This window comes from Hordeum vulgare, chromosome 2H, assembly GCF_904849725.1.
Source record: "Hordeum vulgare subsp. vulgare chromosome 2H, MorexV3_pseudomolecules_assembly, whole genome shotgun sequence".
Taxonomy (NCBI): Eukaryota; Viridiplantae; Streptophyta; class Magnoliopsida; order Poales; family Poaceae; genus Hordeum; species Hordeum vulgare.
The window spans coordinates 242,189,039-242,210,375 of NC_058519.1; positions in this window are offsets into that span (position 1 = coordinate 242,189,039).

Consider the following 21,337-nt stretch of genomic DNA (forward strand, 5'->3'; position numbering starts at 1 on the left):
GAGTTTGGATGTTGACGGCTGATCCTCAGCATCCGCCCCACTGGCAACCAAGGGCTCTATGGCCGACGTAGCGCCTTGCGCTCCTACGGCAGGAATGCCGTCAGTACTGTCACTGGACTCCTTGGCGGCCCTCTCCACGGACCCCTTGGTGGCCTCCTCTTGTACATCCTTGGCAGCCTCATCAACGACAACGATGTCAGCCTCGGCTACAACATCCCTGGCGATCTCCTCGATGACTACATCGACGTCCATGTGTTCCATCAGAGGGAAATTTGAAAACCAGAAGAAGGGCAACAAGATGAGACCAATATAGAAGTTCAAGAAGACAGAATAAGATATAAAGACAGAATGAAAAGTACTCTTGGACAAGCGGCTTGCCTGCGCAAGATGCTGAGAGGTGGTTGCTCCTTTCCAGGAAACATAGGTTGACGATGTAGGACTGCCGCCCCCTACGCTTGCAGGATCATCCTCGACAAGGTTGGATTCTCTAGTAGTAGGACTGCCGAAGATCCGTCTCTAGGCAGCGTGGTTGATGGAGGTGGCGCTTTGAGGGAAGCCTCTAATGGCTCTCCTTGTTGCTGATCTTCTCCTGCAAGCCCGGGGATGTTAGTGGCGAAAAGAACCATCCCAATATTCGCTAGTGAGAAATGAGTAGTGGCTCTGTAGCGCTTGGCTGCGGCAGGAGAGGAAGGCCATTGGACTGGGGCACCGGAGGTCGCTTTCCAAAGAACACACTTCTTCGTGGGAGCCGGGGCTCCTCGTGCAGCTATTCCTAGGCACTACCTTTGGCGGAAGGGCCCCTGGGAGCTACACCACTTTGCTCCCCGGCAACCACCTCTTGCCCGGCAGGAGTTCCACCCAGCACCACTTCCTCTTCGCTGGATTCTCCTCCCACGAAGCCAACACTGTCGGCCTCCGCGACAAGTCTCTCCTCCTCGACCCTGCTGGCGATGTATGCCACTTCTTTGTTAGTGGTGGGGCAGATGAGGTTCGTTTCTTCCCGGATGGTTCCCTTCGAAAAATTGTCAAAGAACTGTTGCACTTGCTCTGCAGCCGGCTCATCCCAAGTATTGTCAAGGCCATGGGCATTGCACACCAGCATCATGGCGACGATTGACCTCACGGCAGAGTTGTTGCGCAAGGTAATTATGCTTGCCGGTAGCTTGAATGTCCCATCAGACCTAAACAACCTATGGAAGAGAGTTGTGTGTTGTAGGCCCGTCAGGTTGCTGTTCGGCCCATGGCGCGGCCTCATGATATGTGCCGCATTCCTGAATTCCTGAGCTGGCCTCCATTTGTTCACCAGAGGGGCGATGCGCCAGCTAAGAAAATCAGAGCCAACCATATCTATTGTGAGCACGACAGCCTTGAGGCGCAAGATTCTGGTAATGTTGATTGTGAGCTTCTCATCCTGAGGATCGAGAGCGCTCCAGTCGTCGCCACGTGTCGTCTTGGTTGTCCGGGGCAAGCAGAAAGGCTGGGGCTCCTCCTCCCGAATCCAGCACTGCTTTTCCCGCCATTCCTCCCACATCTCATGAAAGACCCCTTCTGGGTATATATCCTTGCTCCCTGTCCTTGGGATCCAATTGATGGAACCAGAAAGGGCATCTCCCTTTTGCATACGGGGAATGAAGACAGACATGTGTGTTACCGCATTCAGTGTATAATCTAAGAGCCAGAAGCCGTATGTGTACATGATGTCGACGAAGAAATCGGAGAAAGGGCGACAAAGACCATAGTAAAAATAGTCGGCAAAAAAAAGGGAATTTGTCCGGGCCATCACCGGAAGAACCTAGAGTCACACGGGTAGCAGGGTGTGCCTTCATCTCCCTCGCCCACATGAACAGGTATCGATGCCTCGGAGCTCTCGTATCAAGCCCCGGGGAAGATAGTAAGCTTCTTCCGCATCTTCGCTAGCTCGTTCTTTGAGACGATGACTTTCCCCTTGCTTGCCTTCAGCGGCACGGAGGCGATGGCGGTAGAGGCCGAAGATGGCGGGGACTTGGAAGCGGCAGATGGATAGGAAGCTCTGTCTCGCGCTCAAGGAAGAATATGAAGGCGGTTCGAAGATTGGAAAGGGCAAGAGGTAATGGGTAAGAGCCTCTGCGGTTTCCCCATTATGGGGACGTTGCGGAGCCGCCTCTTGGCTAGCCAGAAAACGCACCTGAACGTGCGCGATCGTTCCGGCCACTCCGTGCACGTCTCCCACGTCGTGCATTCAACACGTGTCATGGGGGCAAAGTAAGTGAAATAATTACACTAGCAGAATCCTGCCACACGTGTCCGTGTGGTGTTCGGCCCTAGCCCAACAACGCCTCACACCCGTGTATGGCCTAGCCCCAGGGGCTCCTGTCGATGTACTAAAGTTTGGGACTTTAGTACTCCTTACTTATGCACACACAGTGGTAGCCACACCCGCGGCAAGGACTGTTGGGGGATAGCTGAAGGCCAATATGAAGATGTCAATAAGACTATCTAGCCAACAGCCATAAGACAGAACACCAAAGGCTGGGATCCCGGCAAGATCCTTGTCGAGAGAGAGTTAGCGGAGCCCTGATGACCCACAAGTATAGGGGATCAATCGTAGTCCTTTCGATAAGTAAGAGGGTCGAACCCAACGAGGAGCAGAAGGATCTGAGAAGTGGTTTTCAGCAAGGTAAAATCTGCAGGGACTGAAATTGTCGGTAACAAGTGATTGTGTGGTGAGATGATTCGTAGCAAGCAATAAGTAACAAAAGTAGCAACGCTGCAGCAAAGTGGCCCAATCCCTTTTGTAGCAAGGGACAAGCCTGGACAAAGTCTTATAGGAGGAAAAACGCTCCCGAGGAGACACGGGAATTTCTGTCATGCTAGTTTTCATCAAGTTCATATGATTCACGTTCGTTACTTTGATAGTTTGATATGTGGGTGGACCGGCGCTTGTTACTGCCCTTACTTGGACAAGCATCCCACTTATGATTAACGCCTGTCGCAAGCATCCGCAACTACGAAAGAAGAATTAAGACGAAGTCTAACCATAGCATTTAACTAGTGGATCCAAATCAGCCCCTTACAAAGCAACGCATAAACTTGGGCTTAAGCTTCTGTCACTCTAGCAACCCATCATCTACTTACTACTTCCCAATGCCTTCCTCTAGGCCCAAATAATGGTGAAGTGTTATGTAGTCGATGTTCACGTAACACCACTAGAGGAAAAACAACATACAACACATCAAATTACCGAACGGATACCAAATTCACATGACTACTATTAGCATGACTTATCCCATGTCCTCAGGAAAAAAAGTAACTACTCACAAAGTAGAATCATATTCATGGCCGGAGAGGTAATGAGTAGCATCAAGGATCTGAACATAAACTCTTCCACCAAACAATCCAACTAGCATCAACTACAAAGAGTAATTAACACTACTAGCAACCTTACAAGTACCAATCGGAGTCGCGAGACGGAGATTGGTTACAAGTGATGAACTAGGGTTTGGAGATGAGATGGTGTTGATGAATATGTTGATGGTGACGAGTCCCCTCTGATGAGAGGAGTGTTGGTGATGACGATGGCGACGATTTCCCCTCTGGGAGGGAAGATTCCTGACAGGAATGTCCTGTCGGAGCTCTAGATTGGTTCTGCTCAAGTTCCGCCTCGTGGCGGCAATGAATCCACGAAAAAGCTCCTCCTTGATTTTTTCTTGGACGAAACCCTTCATATAGTAAAAGTCGGGGGCCAGTGGGCCAGCAGGCTCCCCACAAGCCCCCTTGGCACGGCCAGGGGGGGTGGCTGCACCAAGCAGGCTTGTGGCCAGACGCTGGCGCCCCTCTGGCGCTTCTTCGGCCCAGTATTTTTTATAAATCCATAAAAACATCCGCGTTGATTTTTACGGCGTTTGGAGTTGCGCATAATAGGTATCACAACTTTGCTCCACTTTCAGGCCAGAATTCCAGCTGCCGACATTCTCCCTCTTCATGTAAACCTTGCAAAATAAGAGAGAAAAGGCATAAGAATTGTACCATGAAGTGAAATATCAACTCCCCCAAGCTTAGACCTCGCTTGTCCTCAAGCAAAAGCTTAGCTCAATAAATATGTCCACATGTTTAGGGAGAGAGGTGTCAACAAAACAAGATACGAACATGCATGCATCATGATCATGATCAGAACAGCAATACCAACATATAATCTCTCATGCTAAAGTGATAATTCCTTCACAAAGTAAAGCATGGATCAAGAACCTTACCGAGGAGTAACAACCGATAGCCTTTAGTCATTGAAGCTATTGCAATTTATCACAACATCAGAAAGAGTCAAATAAGAGCTTGTAAAGCAAATCTACATACTCAATCATTCTTTCATTCTCTACAATTGCTACAATTCACGTGGTACTCATGAGATCAAAGTTTCAGCTGGACACAGAGAAAGATAGGGGCTTATAGTTTTGCCTCCCAACTACTTACCGCAAGGGCAATGTCAACAATAATAATTCATGAATACTTACCTCCAAGTTGACATATGAATATAGATCTTTTCCAAGCATATGACGTTAGCCAAGATAAAGGCGAGATAAGGAATTGGTGAAGATCACCATGACTCTTTCAAGGGCAAAAAGTAAAGGTACAAGATAGGCCTTTCGCAGAGGGAAGCAGAGGTTGTCATGCGCTTTTGAGGATTGGATGCGTGTCCTCTTAGTGTGGAGGAATGCCACTTTATATTGCCTCCTGTGATAAAGAACTTTATTATGCAGTCTGTCGCTTTTATGTCTTCCTCATCACAGGTTCGTACAAAGCTTATTTTCCACACACTAATAGACATACATATTAGAGAGCAATTTTTATTTCTTGCACCGATGACAACTTACTCGAGGGATCTTATTCAATCGATAGGTAGGTATGGTAGACTCACATGGCAAAACTGGGTTGATGGTTTATGGATGCACAAGTAGTATCTCTACTTATTGCGGGAGGTTTGGCTAATGTCAGGTGGAAGCAATCGTCACATGCTAAGGGATCTCTAATCATATAACATTGTTCGGAGCCAAGAAAACACAATTCATTATGTTGTCTTCCTTGTCCAACATCTACTTCTAGGCATGCAGTAGATCAGTGAGTGTTCACAATTATAGATGGTGTCAGAGATGATATATTTATATGTGAACCTCTCCGTTATCACTTCCTATTAATTGCAACCATGACCAAGGTCTACGTTTGCCTACCCTCAACAAGTTTCAATCCTCGTTCCTTTTATATGTGAAGCCATCACTTCCCATAAGATCATTACATGATCTTTCATGCTTTTGTTATTTTCTCACTCTTTTGATCATGGCAAGAGGCAAAGCCCTTCAACTAAGACACTCTTTATTATATGGCTCACGAGCTCGAATATATCGGGGGTGACACAAAGCAAAACTCAAGACTAATACACTAAGACTTTTAATCGACAAGAGAAAGAAAAAAACTTTGGAAAGGAAAACTAAAACAAAGGTAAAGGCAAAATATGTGACGGTGATACGATACCGGGGCAACTCCCTCAAGCTTGGCACAAGCCGAGGGGATTCCCCATACCCATGTTTAGTTGTCTTCCTTTGCTGGTGAGTGTGGTGGAGTTGTTGCAATCTTTGACTCCAAGAGGGACATTAATCTTTGATTTAAACCATGGAGATATGCGATATGTCTTTCCAGCAAAACAACTCCACAAAACCTCAAGAGTTCAATCAAGGATGGAGACAGTAGGTGGAGGTAGGGTTGGAGGAAATCCACTTCGTCAACTTCTTCCCTGTTGAGCACAGATTGCACTTCGTCCCACGCCTGATTCCTCTCCTTGGTTTTGCCCTTGGTTTCTTTAGGTGGCCTTTCCTTAGCCTCCATGACCTCCATCCTTTTCAGATCAACACTTACTTCTCCATAAACTTGAGGGAGATTGTTCTCCCCCACAGATTCCTGAGACGACATCTTGCTCTAAATCTGCGGCAGAAAACAAGCTCGAAACGAAAAACAGAGGAAATCTGCGTGATGCAGGGGTCAGACAAAACGAGAGTATATATAATGATTTTTTCCAGACCAGAAGGAGTACCCTACACGAAAATGGAGTCTGGGAGGGGCACGAGGTGGCCACAAGCCCTCCCGGCGCGGGCCCACCCCCTGGCCCACAAGGTGCTTGTCGCCTCCTCGCGCACTTTCCGGACTACTTCCAATTTTTGTATTTTTTCAAATATTCCAAAACGGAGAAAATTTCATACTGGAAAAGTTTTGGACTCTATTTTCTTACCGAATCACATACCTCTTCATTTTCGGAGTCTGAAACAGCCTGATAAATATCCCTTAGGTATTCTTCCGGAGTTATGGTATTGATAATATTGCTTTCAACATTTATGGGAGTACCTGAGATATAATGCTTGATTCTCTGCCCATTTAAAACTCTCGGACAATTACCTTCCGTGTTGTTGATCTTGATAGCACCGGAACGATATACTTCCTCAACAACATAGGGACCTTCCCATTTAGAGTGAAGCTTGTGTGCAAATAATCTTAAACGAGAGTTATATAGCAAGACATAATCACCTACATTCAACTCACGCTTTTGTATCCTCTTATCATGCCACCTCTTAACCTTTTCTTTGAACAACTTGGCATTCTCATATGCCTGTGTTCTCCATTTATCAAGCAAGCTAATATCAAATAACCTCTTCTCACCAGCAAGTTTGAAATCAAAGTTGAGCTCTTTGATTGCCCAATAAGCTTTATGCTCTAGCTCAAGAGGTAAATGACATGCTTTACCGTACACCAGTTTGTACGGAGACATGCCCATGGGGTTCTTATAGGCAGTTCTATAAGCCCACAACGCATCATCGAGCTTCTCAGACCAATTCTTTCTAGACTTGTTGACAGTCTTTTGCAGAATAATTTAATCTCTCTATTGCTTAGCTCTACTTGACCACTGGATTGAGGGTGGTAGGGAGACGCAATTCTATGGTTGACATCGTACTTAGCAAGCGTTTTACGGAAAGCACCATGAATGAAGTGTGAACCACCATCGGTCATTAGATATCTAGGGACTCCAAATCTAGGGAAGATAACTTCTTTCAGCATCCTGATAGAGGTGTTGTGATCAGCACTACTAGTGGGGATAGCTTCTACCCACTTAATGACGTAATCAACAACAACTAGGATATGAGTATACCCATTGGATTTTGGAAAAGGTCCCATATAATGAAAGCCCCAGACATCAAATGGTTCAATGACAAGTGAATAGTTCATAGGCATTTCCTGACGTTTGCTAATATTACCTATTCTTTGACATTCGTCACAAGACAAGACAAACTTACGGGCATCTTCGAAGAGAATGGGCCAATAGAAACGTGATTGCAATACATTGTGTGCAGTTCTATCTCCCGCATGGTGTCCTCCGTAGGCCTCGGAGTGACACTTCTGTAGGATCTGTCCCTATTCATGTTCAGGTAAAAATGTCTAATAACACCATCTACTCCTTCCTCATAAAGGTGAGGATCATCCCAAAAGTAGTGTCTCAAGTCAAAGAAGAATTTCTTCTTTTGCTGGTACGTGAAACAAGGTGGTTTGTATTTGACAACGATATAGTTTGCATAATCAGCATACCATGGTGCACTACGTGAAGCATTGATGACATTCAGTTGCTCATCGGGAAAGCTATCATCAATAGGTTGTGGGTCATCAAGATCGTTCTCCAACCTAGACAAGTTATCTGCTACGGGGTTATCAGCACCCTTTCTGTAGACAACGTGCAAATCAAATTCTTGTAGCAACAGAACCCATCTGATAAGTCTAGGTTTAGCGTCTTTCTTCTCCATGATGTACTTGATAGCAGCATGATCAGTGTGAATAGTGACTTTGGAATCAACTATACAAGACCTGAACTTTTCACATGCAAACACACCTGCTAAAAATTCCTTCTCCGTAGTAGCATAGTTTCTCTGGGCAATGTCTAGAGTTTTACTAGCGTAGTGAATAACATTCAACTTCTTATCGACTCTTTTTCCTAGAACAGCACCAACAACATAATCACAAGCATCACACATGATTTTAAAAGGCAAGTTCCAATCAGGTGGTTGAACAATAGGTGCAGTTCTCAAAGCCCTCTTAAGTATTTCGAAGGCTTCCTCACATTCATCGTCAAAGACAAAAGGAATATCATTTTGCAAGAGATTGGTAAGAGGCCTAGAAATCTTAGAGAAGTCTTCAATGAACCTTCTATAGAAATCAACATGACCAAGGAAACTTCTTATACCTTGTATATCTATGGGGTATGACATTTTCTCGATTGCATCAACCTTAGCCTTATCGACTTCAATACCTCTTTCAAAAAATTTATGTCCTAAGACGATGCCTTCATTAACCATAAAGTGGCACTTATCCCAATTCAAGATAAGATTGGTGTTTTTACATCTCTATAAGACTCGATCAAGGTTGTTTAGGCAATCATCAAAAGAAGAGCCGTAAACGGAAAAGTCATCCATGAAACCTCAACAATCTTTTCACAAAAGTCGGAGAATATAGCCATCATGCATCTTTGAAAGGTGGCAGGTGCATTGCATAAGCCAAATGGCATACATCTATAAGGAAAGGTACCGAAAGGGCAGGTGAAAGTGGTTTTCTCCTGATCAGATTGTGCAACTGGTATTTGGGAGAAACTAGAATAACCGTCTAGAAAGCAAAAGTTTGTGTGTTTAGACAGCCTTTCTAGCATTTGGTCGATAAAAGGTAGAGGGTAATGATCTTTCCTAGTGGCTTTATTCAGTTTCCTAAAAACGATCACCATCCTATAGCCAGTAATAATCCTCTGTGGGATCAATTCATCCTTATCATTAAGGACAATGGTAATGCCTCCCTTCTTAGGGACGCAGTGCACCGGACTCACCCAATCGCTATGAGCAACAGGATAGATAATACCCGCTTCCAGGAGCTTTAGTATTTCTTCTCTTACTACTTCTTTCATCTTAGGACTCAATCTCCTTTGGTGATCAACAACTGGTTTCAAATCAAGATCGATTTTAATCTTGTGCTGGCATAGAGTGGGACTAATGCCCTTAAGATCATCAAGAGTATATCCAATAGCAGCATGGTGCTTCCACAGAGTTTTTAGTAACTTATTTTCTCCATGCTCTGAGAGGCTAGCACTAATAATAATAGGATATATCTCCTTTTCATCAAGATAAGAATACTTAAGAGTATCAGGCAACTCTTTATGCTCGAACACAGGATCACCCTTTGCTGGGGGTGGATCCCCAAGCAGTTCAACAGGCAAGTTATTTTTAAGGATAGGATATTGTTCTAAGACAACTCTATCTATTTCATCCCTTTCATCCATATGCATATCATTTTCATGCTCAAGCAAGTATTGCTCTAAGGGATCAGTAGGAGGTACGGTAATAGAAGCTAAGGCAATAGTTTCATCCCTACTAGGCAACTCTTATTCATGAGGTTGTGTACCAAGCTTGGAGAAATTGAACTCATGTGACACACCTTCGATGCCAACATTGACAGTTTGCCTCTCACAGTCAATATGAGCATTGACGTTATTGAGGAAGGGTCTGCCAAATATGATGGGACAAAAGCTATCTTGTGCAGTAGCAAGAATGAGGAAATCAGCAGGATACTTCGTTTTACCACACAAGACTTCAACATCCCTAACAATTCCCACACGGCAGATAGTATCTCTATTGGCAAGCTGAATAGTGACATCAATAGGCTCTATGTCAACAGGTGCAATCTCGTCTTTAATTTCATCATATAAGGATTGAGGTATTGCACAAAAACTAGCACCCACGTCACATAAACCATGATAACAATGATCTCCTATCTTAACAGAAACCACAGGCGTGCCTACAACGGCCTATGTTTGTCTCTAACATGAGGTTTTGCAATTCTAGCAGCATCTTCATAGAAGTGAATATTATGTCCCTCAACATCGTCTGACAGGAGATCTTTGATGATAGCAACACTAGGTTCAACTCTAATTTGCTCAAGGGTCTAGGTGTTCTAATGTAGCCTCTACGTATCATAGTTGAAGCTTTAGAATGATCCTTTATCCTAACAGGAAAAGGTGGTTTCTCAATGTAAGCACTCGGAACCACAGGATCATTATAGGCAATGACTTTCTCTTCAACTGGAGTGGGTTCAACTACATTGACTTCTAAAGGAGGATGATATTTAAACCACTTCTCTTTGGGGAGATCAATATAGGCAGCAAAGGATACACACAATGAAGCTACTATCTCAGAGTCAAGTCCATGCTTAGCGCTAAAGTCACAAAAAGTATTTGTCTCAACAAAGGATTTAACACAATCAAACGTGAAATTTATACCTGACTCCTTACCTTCTTCAAGCTCCCAATCTTCAGAGTTGCATTTAATTCTCTCCAATAAATTCCATTTTAAGTCAATATCTCTCTTCATAAAAGAACCGGTACAAGAAGTGTCAAGCATGGTGCGATCATCATGAGAAAGCCGAGCATAGAAGTTCTGAATGATAATTTCTCTTGAGAGATCATGATTGGGGCATGAATATAGCATTGATTTAAGCCTCCCCCAAGCTTGAGCGATGCTTTCTCTGTCATGAGGCCAAAAATTATAAATATAATTCCGATCACGATGTACTAAATGAATAGGATAAAACTTTTGATGAAATTCCAATTTCAACCGATTGTAGTCCCATGATCCGGTATCATCACATAGCCTATACCATGTCAACGCCTTATCCTTCAAAGATAAAGGAAAGACCTTCTTCTTGACCTCATCCTCGGGCAAACCTGCAAGGTTAAATGAACCACAAACTTCATCTACATAGATTAGATGCAAGTGTGGATCTGATGTTCCATCTCCTGTAAAAGGATTAGCCAGCAGTTTCTCAAGCATACCCGAAGGAAATTCAAAGAAAATAATTTTAGTAGGTGCAGCAGGTTGAGGAGCAACTATTTGTTCTTTCGTTCGAGGTGAAGATACCCCGAACAAGCCCCTCAAAGGATTAGTATCCACAGTGACAAGTGACAACAAATTTCAGCACACTATTTGTGCTTCCGTTCGAGGTGAATGTTTCAGCAGGATACCCTGAGCAGCACCGAGGCAAGCAGAAAGTCTCGGGCTCCTCCTCCTGAATCCAGCACTGCTTTCCGCGCCATTCCTCCCACATCTCTAGAAAGACCCCTTCTGGGTATATATCCTTGCTCCCTGTCCTTGGGATCCAGTTGATGGAACCAGAAAGGGCATCTCCCTTTTGAATACGAGGAATGAAGACAGACATGCATGTTACCGCATTCAGTGTAAAATCTAAGAGCCGGAAGCGGTATGTGTACATGATGTCGATGAAAAAATCTGAGAAAGGGGGACAAAGACCACAGTAAAAATAGTCGGCAAACAAAGGGAATTTGTCCGGGCCATCACCGGAAGAACCTAGAGTCACGCGGGTAGCGGGGTGTGCCTTCATCTCCCTCGCCACATGAACAGGTATCGATCCCTCGGAGCTGTCGTATCAAGCCATGGGGGATGATAGTAAGCTTCTTCCGCATCTTCGCTAGCTCGTTCTTCGAGATGATGACTTTCCCCTTGCTTGCCTTCGGCGGCATGGCGGCGATGGGTGTAGAGGCCGAAGATGGCGGGGACATGGAAGCGGCAGATGGATAGGAATCTCTGTCTCGCGCTCAAGGAAGAATACGAAGGCGGTTCCAAGATTGGAAAGGGCAAGAGGTAATGGGTAAGAGACTGTGCGGTTTCCCCTTTATGGGGACGATGCGGAGCCGCCTCTTGGCTAGCCAGAAAACGCTCCTGCACGCGCGCGGTTGTTCCAGCCACTCCGCGCACGTCTCCCACGTTGTGCATTCAACACGTGTCGTGGGGGGCGCACTAAGTGAAATAATTACACTGGCAGAATCCTACCACGCGTGCCCGTGCACTATTTGGGCATAGCCCAACAACGCCTCACACCCGTGTATGGCCTAGGCCCGGGGGCTCCTGTCGATGTACTAAAGTTTGGGCCTTTAGTACTCCTTACTTATGCACGGACAGTTGTAGCCACACCCACGGCAAGGACTGTCGGGGGACAGCTGAAGGCCAATACGAAGATGTCAATAAGACGTTCTAGCCAACAGCCAGAAGACAAAAGACCGAAGGCTGGGATCCTGGCAATATCCTTGGCGGGAGAGCTAGCGGAGCCCTGATGACCCACAAGTATAGGGGATCAATTGTAGTCCTTTCCATAAGTAAGAGTGTCGAACCCAACGAGGATCAGAAGGATCTGACAAGTGGTTTTCAGCAAGGTAAAATCTGCAGGCACTGAAATTGTCGGTAACAAGTGATTGTCTGATGAGATGATTCGTAGCAAGCAACAAGTAACAAAAGTAGCAACGGTGCAACAAAGTGGCCCAATCCCTTTTGTAGCAAGGGACAAGCCTGGACAAAGTCTTATAGGAGGAAAAGCGCTCCCGAGAACACACGGGAATTTCTGTCATGGTAGTTTTCATCATGTTCATATGATTCGCGGTCGTTACTTTGATAGTTTAATATGTGGGTGGACCGGCGCTTGGGTACTTCCCTTACTTGGAAAAGCATCCCACTTATGATTAACCCCCCTCGCAAGCATCCGCAACTACGAAAGAAGAATTAAGACAAAGTCTAACCATAGCATTAAACTAGTGGTTCCAAATCAGCCCCTTACGAAGCAACGCATAAACTAGGGTTTAAGCTTATGTCACTCTAGCAACCCATCATCTACTTACTACTTCCCAATGCCTTCTTCTAGGCCCAAATAATGGTGAAGTGTTATGTAGTCGATGTTCACATAACACCACTAGAGGAAAAACAACATACAACACATAAAATTACCGAACGAATACCAAATTCACATGACTACTATTAGCATGAATTATCCCATGTCCTCAGGAACAAAAGTTACTACTCACAAAGCATAATCATATTCATGACCAGAAAGGTAATGAGTAGCATCAAGGATCTGAACATAAACTCTACCACCAAACAATCCAACTAGCATCAACTACAATGAGTAATCAACACTACTAGCAACCTTACAAGTACTAATCGGAGTCGCGAGATGGAGATTGGTTACAAGTGATGAACTAGGGTTTGGAGATGAGATGATGCTGATGAAGATGTTGATAGTGACGAGTCCCCTCCGATGAGAGGAGTGTTGATGATGACGATGGCGACGATTTCCCCCTCCGGGAGGGCAGTTTCCTTGGCAGGATCGTCGTGCCGGAGCTCTAGATTGGTTGTGCTCAAGTTCCGCCTCGTGGCGGCGGCGAATCCATGAAAAAGATCCTCCTTGATTTTTTCTTGGACAAAACCCTTCATATAGCAGAAGAGGGGGCCAGTGGGCCAGCAGGCTACCCACAAGCCCCCTTGGCGTGGCCAGGGGGTGGTCGCGCCAAGCAGGCTTGTGGCCACCTGCTGGTGCCCCTCTGATGCTTCTTTGGCCTAGTATTTTTTATAAATACGGAAAAAATCCTCGTTGATTTTTACGGGGTTTGGAGTTGCGCAGAATAGGTATCTCAACTTTGCTCCACTTTCAGACCAGAATTCCAGCTGCCGGCATTCTCCCTCTTCATGTAAACCTTGCAAAATAAGAGAGAAAAGGCATAAGAATTGTACCGTGAAGTGAAATAACAGCCCAAGAAGCGATAAACATCAACATGAAAACATGATGCAAAATGGACGTACAAAGCCTCGGCAAGCCATGTGCCCGACAACATCCCACCAACCTTCCACCTATCCAATGCACCGGACCGGTGTCATTCCTCTTGGGTACATGTCTAGTGGTGGTGGGGGTTGAGCAGTGCCGAGGGAACGCGTCCATGTCCCGTGCCACATAAGGTCAGGGATGCCTACCAGAGTGTTTAATGCGTTTGTCTTAAGACGTCAGTAAAAACACTATAATGACTACACCCACCTTGTGTGTACTGTACAATTGTGCACCCCATGGGTGCCCTGTTTGCCACTATCGGTGACCCCTTTGACATATAAAAGGAGGCCCAATGCATAGCTTAGAGGGGCATCTAATCTGGGACAGATACTCTCGTAGCTACTCTCAGATCCGATCAACTCGATCTCTAGGGTTTTATACTCTCTACATAGCTGTTGTGTAACACATAGCACTCTTGTAGCTAGAACCCTAGAACACTCAATACACCTAAGGCAAGAGTAGGGTTTTACGCTTCTCGTTGAGTCGAACCTAGGAAAAATCTCCGTCGCGTTGATTGTTGGTTCTGCTCTTGGTGCAATCCTCTGTCCCAGCCGAACCATAAAGTGATTCATGCGATCCCATAGGTGTTTGTTTCTCCGACACCCGCCGCCAGCTCCCCTCCAAATTCTCCCCCATGCAGGGCTCCCCATCGCCCGTGGCAACCCCAGTGACTTCGCACCGCCTCCGTCAAGCCCCCCATCTCCTTCCTACTGCATTGGGCTTATTGCGATTTCATGGCTAACAGTGCCCGATGACACCCTCCGCGACCCCTCTCACCAGCGCTGCTACGCCCCCCCCCAGACTGCTCGCGCCAAGCTGTGGGATGGGAGCAGCATGGCCTGGCGACCTCGCTGGTGAGTGTAGGTTCGCTGGAGGCACCCGGAGCCACCGGGACAACACCGGTGCTTCTTGGTCCCATCTCCCCTGTTGTAGCTGGTCCAGGTGGGAGGAGGGAGAAGACCCTGCAGGTGGGGCCCACCTGTCGGTGATCTAACAGGTCGGGCCCGCCCCGTCAAGTGGAAGCTCCCAGCGCACGAGGTGCATTCAGCGTAGTACGCCTTCGGCATGGCCCCTTTGCTAGCCAGGCCGAGCCACTGGGTCGTCCCTTCTCCCTCTCCTGCGCTTCGGCTCTTAATATAGGCACTATGTAGAATCCTTCTCTTTTTTCTATTTTGGTGGATCTTGTAAAATCCACAATAAATTCATATGAATTCCAAAAAATCTGATTCCAATTTCTGTAGCCTCCTAAAATCATAAACTATCCAAGTATGTGCTTTGCACATTTTTCGTGAGAAACTTTATGTAGTGTATTTATTCAAATTCAAATTTGGGTATTTCAAATCCCACCTTACAAAATTCCTTGAGAGCTCAAATCAACTCCAAATGGAGTGATTGCAATTTCTAGGTGCCCTAAATATCATGTGCTATTTTTACAACCTTAGTCAACATTTTGCTCTCAGAGTATTTCTACTAGGTCAAATAAAGAGCCCCCTTTTCCCATTTACTCCATATTGTAAAACCCCTAGAATATTCAAACCAACTCCAAATCTAGTGAGACCACTTCCTAAGTACTTCTAAAATCATGTCCTATTAATTGAGTGCTTCCACTCATTTTTAGCAGAATATTTTCTTTAGACTTCTTGTGGGGCCAGCGATGCCACAATTTCCACCACTCAAAAATCTCTAGTTGTCTCCGGCTACACGTTGGTTCTCGCACCCCTTTGCCCACCTACGCACTCCCCGTGACCCCAACAACCTTGTCCCTTACTTCCCCGAGCGATTCCGTGCCCGCAGCCACCACCTCCACCGTTGACCGAAACCTCTCCGTCGCAGCCACCTCGTCGCCGGTGAACCAGGACCCCCCTGTCGTCGACTCGACTAGCAGAAGGTAGGCGATGATGAGCCGGACCCATTCCCGCTGTTGGTAGGGCCCGAGGACGTCGGTAGCCACGCCGGTGTGCTCCTCGTGTCGATGGCCCATCCTCCTCTCCCTTGCGCCCCCGACAGGTGTGCCCCACCTGTCGGTGGTCCATCCTCCTCTCCCTCGCGCCCCGCAGCCGTTGACCGCAGGGGCCCGCGCGTTAGGTTCAAACCTAACAACGTGCGCGCCTGGGCAGGCAGGCTCGTTGGCCATCTGGGCCAGCCCAGCCCCAGGCCGTGCCAGGGCAGGGCTGTTGCCCTTTTTCTTTTTATTTTTAAACTTTGTTTTAAAATATTTTTATAAAAAGATTTAACAAGTGAAAATTAATGATTCTTCCACTGTTATATTTCTAAAAATGAGGAGTATTTAATAAAACTGTTAGGCAAAATTTTAGGACAACCTTCTGTTTTATAATAATTAAAAATTATATTTGGAATAGTTTTGCTTCTGTTAAATTGATTTTAAAAATATTCCTTTCACTAAAACCAGAGATAAATATTTTTAAAATAACAATATGTATTTATCAGAATTAAAAAAATTAAAGTGACTTTGTGGTCTGTTTTTGAGTGGGCTACATTTTAGGGTTAAGGTGGATGGCATGGGCTACATTTCTATGGATATTTATGTTTGGTGTGTTAGCCTTCGAGGCCCTATCTATGTCAGAATTGACCTTAATGATCTTTATTTGTGTAAGACAATATGTATGGATGTAAGACTCTTGTTATTCATCTTCTGTGTGTTTAGTGAGCATTAATATCTGGGATCACTTCACACGTGCATTCGGTGATCACGACTTATGAGTCGGGGTGCCCAGAGACGCAACAATCAGTCATATATGAGTCTCTACTACAAGACACGTTCTATGTCCTAAGACCCGAGCTGACACATGTACTCGGGATGATGACAAACCTACTTGAGACTGAGCAAAGCTACTCCTTACGTGGGTAGTTACAAAGTTAGGTTTAAAGCTTGTCCAAACACATGTTGCGACACATGGTCGAGCAAGATGGGATTTCCCCTCTGATTAGGAGAGATATGCGCTGGCCCCCACGGCTGATCTCACCTGGATAATCATGGCCATGCGACGAGGATTATGAGATAATCTGAAGTGTTGGTCAGATTCACCGAAACGAGAAAGAGGTCACGCAGCAACAAAGATGACCATGTCGCCTTGAGGACGACAACATATATCGTGTGGCAAATGGAACGGAAGTGTGAAGTACAAGTTCGTCTAACCAGTTTCATTGAAAACATGGAGTCGGCACGCTTTCCTTGAGATTGCTACTAACTAGTCGAGTCGGATGTGATCTGACTTGTGACCAAGTGAAGGAGAACCTAAGGGGTCGCGCGCTTAAGGGAAGGAACTACTTGTGGGCTTTTCGATCCGTGCGAGGCCCAAGAGTTGAGCCCGTGCCAGATGCCTATATATCATGGAGGTGCGCCACACTCATTAGTTGATCACTTTTGGCTCTGTCATTAGGGCTTTGCATGTGTTGCAACTGGCCACTTCCACTTGCCATCGACTGTGTGATCGGACCCAACAGTCTGTCGCACGATGTTCCTCTTGGACGCGTGGATATCATTAGAGGCTATGCACTTACGCCGCTTCGGGGAAAAAGTCTATGGGATCTGGCAACCGGTTGTTTAGGAGAGATTGGGCGAGGAGGAGAAAGACCTCGCCGAAGCGGTACCACAACTCTACTTTCCTTGCACGGCACATTGTCTCTGGAGGTAACGTTTTGTGATCTATCTGCATCGAATGGTCTTGGATGTTCTTCGCATAGGGAAATTTTATATATGCATGCAATGCACATATGGTAGAACCCAATAGTTCTCCTCCCCGCATTTATGTATGCGATAGTACAACATTGTTTCCAATAAATACGGTGAGCGACCTAATCTCTTCCGGTCGATGAAAGAAAATAATGAACTTGCTGCATTGCAAATTAACTTCTTAATGTAAGACAATTTTTTGGTCCATCTTTATAAGTCAGGTCTTAATCTCTTAAACTTTTTAGACATGACAACCGAGGCGGATAGATCTGAGAATACAGGAGACTCCAAGGAGTGTTTAACACAATACATGAACCCATACATTTCCACACGAAAGCTTTCAACCCTGGATACATTAGTCCTGGGTATGTTTGTGCCAATAGATACCACAGAGGGCACATGATCATCGGAAGTTTCTGTCAAGGGATAAACTATGGTGTTCGGGTATATGGATATCCAATCAATTGTGGTGAAGAACCAATCTAGTTGTTCAAGCAGAGGGTTTTCCTGCATATTGGACCATGTGTAGTACATTTAAGGGGTTGTTCCAACAAACCAAGATGTCCAATAAGCTCATTGAAAAGGATATATCATTGGCATCCCCACCAAGCATGCCTCTATCATCCATTGATGGAATAAAATTGAAATCCCCCAACGGAAGCAAGTGTCCATACAGAGGAATGTTAAGATGGTATAACCAATACAAGAAATCATCTCTATGCTAGCGCTCACACGGACTATACAAAGAAATTAAAGACCATTGTTCAGCTCTATGCATGGATTTAAAGGAAACAGTTATGTCAAAGCTTTGTAATTCAACCAGTTGGCCAAAATGACGAAGAGGACTCCAAACGCGCTCGGGGAAAGTGCAAACGCAAAATTATCAAAACACAGAGGGAAGAAGGATCGAATCTTGTTAATATAAAAATCAACGCATTTGGTATCTTGCAAACAAACAATTGAGAATTGACTTCCTCAATCTTAGCTCGCACATCTCGTAGCATAGCTTTAGAAATTAGTCCCCGACATTCCAACACAAAACATGCCAGTTACAAAAGTGCACACTATCCATGGGAAACTAGCAACAAAATAAAGTAGTCTGAACTGTTTAACAGTTCAGACATCATAACATTAATAGGGCCTATTACAATAAGTAGAGACAAAATAACTAGTTCATAAAGCCAAGACTAAAAGATAACTAACAGTCTAACAACACTTACCATTCCCCCATGATCTAGACCCAAGAATTTACGTTGTACCATCATTAGACTTCTCTTTGCTTGCCTTGGAGTTATGAGAAGCCATAAGCTTCTCCGCCATGAGCTTGGGGTGTTGATTCCCAAGGACGTGTCGACAGAATGCATTGCTGAGAGTGGTGTTGGCGGCAGCAGTGGCATTTCAAAAGCTACTATGAAACTTTAGCTTCTTGGCTTGAGTCCCGCATAGAGGGGTCATCTTGATTGGGATCATCGAGAATATCTTGAAACCAGAGAGATTTGCCGCATTGTGTGTCATCCTGCATGTAGATAAGTCTAGAGGTGGGGTAATAGTTGTACATTTCTGCCTCTATGGAGCTCGACTACGCTTGCCAAGGACAAGAGCAGACCAAGGCGAAAAGTGAAAGTCCATGGGTTTTTCATTAGTTGAGGAAGTAGTGCAACTTTCCGTTCAAGGCATCTCAAAGGATATCTCCTCAATCGTAACATAGGAAGAAGAAGGCATGTCACAACTTGGGAAGTAATTAGTCTGACTGAGAGAACCATAACTATCTAGAAACTCGTGAGACACAAACTTGACACAAAGAGTTGAGGACCATGTAGACCAAGGAAAAGCCTTAGGAATTGATATGATTAGGATCTTAGAAGGAGGAAAGAAAACAACGTCCTCCAGATCATCTCGGGTGGTAGCATAGGTCCTTGGACAAGCCTGACAAAGCAATTTTGCAAAGGATCCAAGGGCGCCATCAGATGACCTGCGATCAAATCATTCTACATTGATGCTTTGGATATGCGTTATATTTTCCATGAAGAGGAACGGCTTATCACAGCACAATGCGGGTAAGTATTTCCCTCGATTAAGAAACAAGTTTTATCGAACCAATAGGAATATGAATCTTCAACCATGTTCAGTGGTTGCATACAAAAGAGCAAACAACATGCGCCCAACGCGGCAAGAGGGTTGTCAATCCACTTGATCTCGTTATTTATAAGAGAATGAGGTGTGTAGATAATTGTAGATAGTTGTTACTTGCAAAATAAAAGAGAAGAAAGATAATAACAGCGAGAAAATTATAAGTGTTCTGAATATATAAGTTAATAGACCTAGGGGCGATAGTACTGTCTAGTGGCATCTCTCATGAAAGCAACATATGGTGGGCAACTGATAGATCATCGGATAGTTATGTGGTTTTCACGGCAATTATCATGTGTATATAGTCATCGCGTCCATAAGCAAATAGGTCGACTCCTGCCTGCACCTACTACTATTACTCCACCCATCGACCGCTATCCAGCATGCAGCTAGATTATTATGTAAAACAGACTAATGCTTGGGGAATGATGACATGATGTAGACAAAGTAAACTCAACAAATATGAATAAACCCCATCATTTTATCCTTAGTGGCAGCAACACAAAGAATAGAAATTCGCCAGGTTGAACCCACTACAATGCACATCTACCACTTAAGAAATATCAAACTACTTGGCCAAAGAAATTCAATATATCGGATAGATTTACTAAGAAATGATGATCGTGCAAATAACAATCATAAAACTCACAGAAGATTCTAATACTTCTCATCAATAATCTGAACATAAACCCACAATTTATCGGATCCCAATGAACACACCATAAAAAAGAACTATATCAGATAGATCAAAGAGAAGGTGCGATGATCATTGTATTGAAGATCAAGAGAGAGATAGACATCTAGATACTAACTACGGACCCGTAGGTCTGTGGTGAACTACTCACACATCATCACGAAGGCACCAATGTGGATTAAAAGGCCCTTCGTGATTGATCTCCCCTCCGATGGAGTGGAGTGCCAGAATGGAGCTCCATAGGGGTCATCGTGGAATAGAGACTTGCGAAAGCGTACAAAGTGTTTCATGGATGTCTTTAGGGTTTCTGGAATATTTGGGAATTTATAGGCAAGAGAATGAGGCAAGAGGGGCCACCGGGAGGCAACAAGGCATTAGGGCACGGCCACGCCTTGTGGTCTCATTGTGGGGCTTAAGGTCTCCTCTTGAAGCTTCAAGGTATTCTTTTGGTCCAGAAAAATTCATAAAAAATCTTCGTTGCAATTCGACTTCGTTTGATACTGAAAACATGAAAGAACACGCCGAAAAAAGCATTTAGAACTAGGCACTTGTTTAATAAGGTAGTGTTCAAAAATACTATGAATTGGTGCATTACAACCCAAAAAGTGTCTTAAAATGATTATATAACAACATGGAACAATCAAAAATATTATAGATACATTGTAGACATATCAAGCATCCCCAAGCTTAATTCCCGCTCATTCTCGAGTAGGTAAATGATAAAAACAGAATTTTTGATGTTTTCCATGTATGCTAATTAAGAAACGATGAATTAACAAACATCAACATAGTAATAATTATAAGCACAAGGAGCCAAATCATCAATCTTTCAAAGTATACGATCCTAAAAGAATGTTTTACCCACATTAATCTTTCATATTAGAAAAGCATGGCTCCGTCTTCACCACATTAATACAAATGTTATGCACCACGATGTCCAACTCAGGTAATTGGATCATACTTTTTCAAGGTGAATCAAAATATTATTCGTCATGCAATACATGAGTGTGAGCTATGGACATATCATATGGTGGAATAGAATAGGTGGTAGATATCAAAGGGTTAAAAGCGGCGAAGATAGTCTCACATCAACTAGGCATACCAACGGG